General features: G+C 42.6%; 1 long non-coding RNA gene across 1 annotated transcript; it reads right to left on the bottom strand.

The window, feature by feature from the left end:
- Positions 1-2175: 2175 nt before the first annotated feature.
- LOC144607262 (uncharacterized) lies at positions 2176-5466 on the bottom strand. The gene is made up of 3 exons (XR_013549083.1): positions 5263-5466; positions 3740-3915; positions 2176-2636 (listed from the first exon to the last, which is right to left on the bottom strand). It is a non-coding gene; the product is annotated as an uncharacterized LOC144607262 (long non-coding RNA).
- Positions 5467-5736: the final 270 nt, after the last annotated feature.

The following is a 5736-nucleotide window of genomic DNA, read 5'->3' as shown; positions in this document are numbered from 1 at the left end:
CATTGTTACCATTGAAAAAAAAATTGTTTTAACCAAAGTGTCTAACCTCTTTAAAGCACTCTCCAATGTCCCTTCCTGCCAATAAACTCTCCCTTGTGGACGGCTTTACAGAGAACGCTAAGGTGACATTAATAAGAGGGTATTTTAAATGATTCATGATAACAGCTGAGCACATTATCAGTGTTTGGTGGTTTATCATCAGAGAATGGCAGAGACATTCTAATCCAGCTTCATAGCAAGTTGGAGAGCTTTTGAAGTATAAAATTAATTGAAGTACTGATCCAGGTTATTGATTTAGTATATCTGCAAAACAATTGCACTCCTTTCTCAAATTCCTACTGAGTTTCTTTCTCTTCAAAGCAGATGGGGGGATTTCTGCTGAGTGGCGTTATCCATATTTCCTTTCTGCATGCTTGCATGTGATCCATACCCCTCCATTCCCTGCATATCCATGTGCCTATCTACAGTAAATGCTTCTTAAAAATCTGCCTCTACCACCAAGTAACTTCCTGCATTATCTCTGCTTCTGTTCTTAAACATTAGTTAGCAGATCAAACCTGATTAGGTGACGTTTCAGGTCAGAATCCTTCTTCAGTCTTGGGTCACGACCTGTAATGTCAACTATCCACGTTCTGCAGAGACGTTGCTTGACCCGCTGAGTTACTCCAGCATTTTCTGTCCTTTTGGGTGACCAGCCTCTGCAGTTCCTCGACACAAGTGGATACATTCTTGAAGCAATTCCTCTTACCTCACCTGCTCTACTGAGATCATTGAAGATGTAGCAGTGGCGAACTCACTGCGGCATGGAGTCTGAAGAGGGGGCGAAACGTCACCCATCCTTTGTCGCCAGAGAGGTTACCTGACCCGCTGAGTTACTCCAGCACTTTGTGTCCGTTATTGAATATGTAGTGTTCTGCTGGATGTAGTGGTTGAGTTGGGACATGTTTCTCAGACCTGCCCGGCCCCTCTGACAATGTGACTCTACCTTATACTCTGCAAAGTCTTCCCCGCCACCTCTTAATGATATCTGGAGGTTTCTTCCTTCTGGCCACATCCTTTTGAAAAACCTTCCCCTTTTACTAACTCCGTAAACTCTAGGATGTTGCAATTTTTAAGTTGCAACATGCCTTGAATCCAATAGTTGTTTTCTCCCAATCCATGACATTTTATTAAATTCAGGGTTCACTGCCACCATTAAGACATGTCTAAGCCCTCAGGCCACGGCCACTCTGGTCATCTTGGCGTTAATCAAGTCATTCAACGTTCCTACTCAGTTTCGCCCGAGCAGAGCACTGGTTAGTGCATCAATCCAGCCATGAATTGTTCAAATTAGAATATTGATGGAGGAGCCAAACCATAGAAAAGTTTGCTTTATTGACGAGGTTTTTCAAATTATTATAGATAGAATCAGGGATTGGAAATTTGCCTTCTAATGGTCAGGAGAGCCAGCCATCACTAATCGGAGTCGAAAAACCATTCGAAGCAATCAGGAGGAGTGCCAGAGCATCTGAGGAATGCTTGGACGGAGAAGCCTATTTTTAAAAGAAATTACCACGGTCAACGATCCAACACTTCAATACGATGAACCCTTTCCATTTTACATTGCGAAATTCAGAACTCTCTTGAATTTCTACAGGTAGAGAAAATCTTGACTGATTGCATCATGGCCTGGATCGGCAAATCAAATGCTCAGGGACGAAGGAGATTGCAAAAGATGGTGGACACCAGGTGGTCCATCACGGGCGCTGACCTCCCCATCAACAAAGGGATCTCCAGGAAGTGCTCCCACATAAAGGCAGCCAATATCATCAAAGACTCACACCACCCTGGCCAAGCTCTCATTTCACTCCTGCCATCGGGAAGAAGGTACAGGAGTCTGAAAACCCTGACCACCAGGTTCAAGAACATCTTCTTTTCAACAACCATCAGGCTGTTGAACACCACACAACACTAACTATACTATGAACAATCGACTTGGTTGCTCTTATTTTGCGCTGTTACATGGGTTACTAATTTTTTTGAAATGTTGTCTATATTAACTATGTATATTGTATTTACAGGCTTGCTATGCTGTTGCAAGTAAGAATTTCATTGTTCTGTTGATATATGACAATTAAACATCTTGACTCTTGCATTGAATCGAGGTTTAATAGAGCGAAACATGTCTTACACTGATGGAAATGTCTCTGGTAAGAGACAGCATAAACAGCCATGTTTGCCTCAAAAGTTATAGGTGTAAGTGGATCCAGGGAAGCCAGACATGGGAGTGAGATTCACAAATTCATTACCTGGCTATTTTTTCTTGGTATCTATTTATTATTGTCAGATTATACAGTGAAAAGCTTTTGTTCGAGTTCTATCCAATTAAATCAGATAACAATATACAGAAGTACAATCGAGCCATGCACACGTACAGCAGGTATTGCAAAGAGAAAAATACCGGAGTGCAGAATACAGTGATGCAGTATTGTAGTATTACAGTCCCGGAGAAGAGTGAAATGTCCGCAATCAGGTTAGTTGGAACATTGGGACTTTACCCTGGCTGATGGAGGGGCTGTTCAGAAGTCTGATAACAGAGGGGAAGAATCTGTTCCCGAGTCTGGCGTTACGTGCTTTTAAGCTTTTGTATCTTCTGCCTGATGAGGGAAGGAAGAAGAAGGAAAGACTTAGGTGAAATGAATCAATTATTAAAACAATCTCAAATATTTCATCACTGATTCCACATTTCAGAGTCCTGTTTGGGACAATTTACACATACACCCACACACACACACACACACAAGCCAATTAACCTACATACCTGTACGTCTTTGGAGTGTTGGAGGAAACCTAGGATCTCGGCGAAAACCCACACGATCACGGGGAAAACGCACTAACTCCGTACAGGCAGCACCCGTAGTCGGGATCAAACCCATGTCTGAAGCTGCAAGCGCTGTAAGGCAGCAACTCTACCACTGCGCCACCGTGTGCCCTAAATTTTATAAGAAAGGACTGGACTCTGTAACACATTTGCGAATCATCTCGAAAGATTATTGCTGAAACTGTGTGGAGAAAACTCTGCCGCTGTGCCACTGTGCTGCCCAAATCTCCTCTGCCTGCACATGATCCATATCCCTCCATTCCCTGCATGTCAAGGTGCCTATCCCAAAGCCTCTTAAATGCCACTGTCATCTCTGCAATGCATTCCAAGCACCAACTTGCCTCCCAAATGTTTAAACTTTGCCCATCTCACCTTAAAGCTGTGCCCTCTAGTCTATGACAGTCAGTCAGGTCTATGGTAACAAAGTCAGGTCTATGGTAACAAAGCATTTATTGGGACAGTTCCGCTTGTGGGATCCAGGGAAAAGGTGGGAGGAACTGTGAGGCTGTAGGATGCAGCAATACATCCAACTGCAAGACGGGGCCAATGGAAACGGGAAGTATATTCCAGCGCTTGATGATACTCTGGAGATGTGAGGAAATGCTGCAGTGTTGGTACTTAGCAACCAACAGCTACCTAGCAATCTATTTATCTTGTTATCCATCTAGCAATCTATCTACCTTGCCAGCTATCTATCACGTACTCATTAGGGTAAAGACAAATGAACATTGTGTCAGGCAATAGGACTGAAATTGGACCATACTGGCCTAATCAAATAGACTCCAAGCTAATCAAGAACACATTTTGGGATCATATACTGTAGATTACACATGCTATATACACTACACATATATGTAACATATACGGACATATCATTACCTACAGACTGGTTCACTCCACGGATAGATAGCAGCGTCAGGCAGTGCAAATGCTGCCGATATTAGAAAGCTGTCAGTGCATGTTGTTGAGCTCACCTCTCCCCGTCGCCACACGCACGTGAGTGGCAGGGCATCTATCTCGCTCCACAGAGCGATGGGGGTTTCCTTCTCTTCAATCTACGGGGATCAATGCAAAATTAATTAGAGTAATCAACTGAGGTGCTCAGGGAAGATCATGCACACATAGTTTTAGGTGACTAATTGGTCCACCCCAGCAAAGACAGCTCCGGCATCCTAAGCTTCACCCATTCCCGAATTGACTCAAAAATATTGCTGTGATTTCTCAGCATTTTGCAAATGTCTCCTCTCCTGTGACGACGCACAAAGACAAAGGACACCCTATCAGCTCGGTACAAGTCAGTCACCGACAAAATTCTACCTCATGTTAAGAACTTCCACTTTGGGGTTTGAGCTGGGTTGAGACCAATTTTGTAGCAACACTCTTTAATTTTTATTGATTGCTCCCCATGTTTTGCATTAAAGGAAACATTTGGTGATTTGCATTTTTCAGCTGTTTCAGATTATACATCAATCAGCAGTGTCAGTGGGAATTAGCAGGGTTCATTATTTAAAACATGCTCCACGCCTTGGTTTTTACTTTAAAAAAAAAAGTATTATATTTGTGCTTGTAAATCTGAGATGACTTACAGGCTTCAACATATGGCCCTTACCATGACGTGTTGAATTTATAACGGTTCCCAGTGCATGTATTGGGTGCAATCACTTTGGAAAGTCATGATCAATATGTAGTCCCATACAGTATGACCGTTTTACCAATATCAATTGATATTACGCAGTCTTTGTTCATTCTTTCTGATCAAAAACAGCAAGCAATAAATATGGAATGCAAACTTATACATGGTACATATTTGGATTTGCAATCTTGGGAAAGAAGAACCTTCAGATGAAGTGCAGAGATGTGTATTACGCACAAAACATAGACACACACACATATGATAACACGCACATGTATGATAACACACACATCAGCAAACACACATACACACATTAATGCACATGCACAAACCTATGTACACACATGGATACACATAAACACATATTTATGTTAATACACACATGCTCACACACACATAAACAAACACACTAACATACATGCATATAATGTACACACCCGCATACACACACTCAAATGTATACACATACACACTAATGCTCAGGCAATAACACACATGCACAGACACGTGAGCACACCTTCGCACACACATGAATGTTAACACACACATGCTCACACACACTTACGCATAATTAAGCACACGTACACACCAATGCACAGACACATATCGGCACACACACCCTCACATGCCCACACACACACACACATGCCCACACACACATGTGACAACCCACATGCTGGCACACACACAAACATACTCAAACACACACACTAATGCGCACATGCAAACACACATGCAGATGTTTGGGGATATTTAGAGGTTTCGTTACCTGTCGTTTTGATCAGGACCACGTGAAATCACAGCTGCCACTAGGTCTGACACTGGGGCTAACTATATCACATTTATTGTTTTTGTATTTCACACAATATTATCCACTCTGCATTCAGCATGTATACTGTACTTGATTTTCCTTTCACCAGGAGACCAAAAACAGGTTTTTGTTTTTCAGCCAAAGCAGAATCGCATGCTTCACTGCTCAGCTCAATTAACTCCAGTGCTGCACATCCACTTGTGTTGCGCACTTGCTAAATGCTTGCTGTGGTGAAGTAGAAGAAACAGTTAATCAATCTGAAGCCTACAGCCCAATCCTGTTCTTTGCATATTTTGTCATCTAGCTGCGTTTATGCTGGTTTAGTTTAGTTTAGTTTGGAGTTGCAGCGCGGGAACAGGCCCTTTGGCCCACCGAGTCCATGCCAACCAGCGATCCCCGTACATTAACACTATCCTACACACACCAGGGACA

Source organism: Rhinoraja longicauda, chromosome 28 (genome assembly GCF_053455715.1).
Source record: "Rhinoraja longicauda isolate Sanriku21f chromosome 28, sRhiLon1.1, whole genome shotgun sequence".
In the NCBI taxonomy this organism is placed as follows: domain Eukaryota; kingdom Metazoa; phylum Chordata; class Chondrichthyes; order Rajiformes; family Arhynchobatidae; genus Rhinoraja; species Rhinoraja longicauda.
Note: the sequence above shows the minus strand (reverse complement) of the source record. Positions and strands in the feature narration are given on the sequence as shown.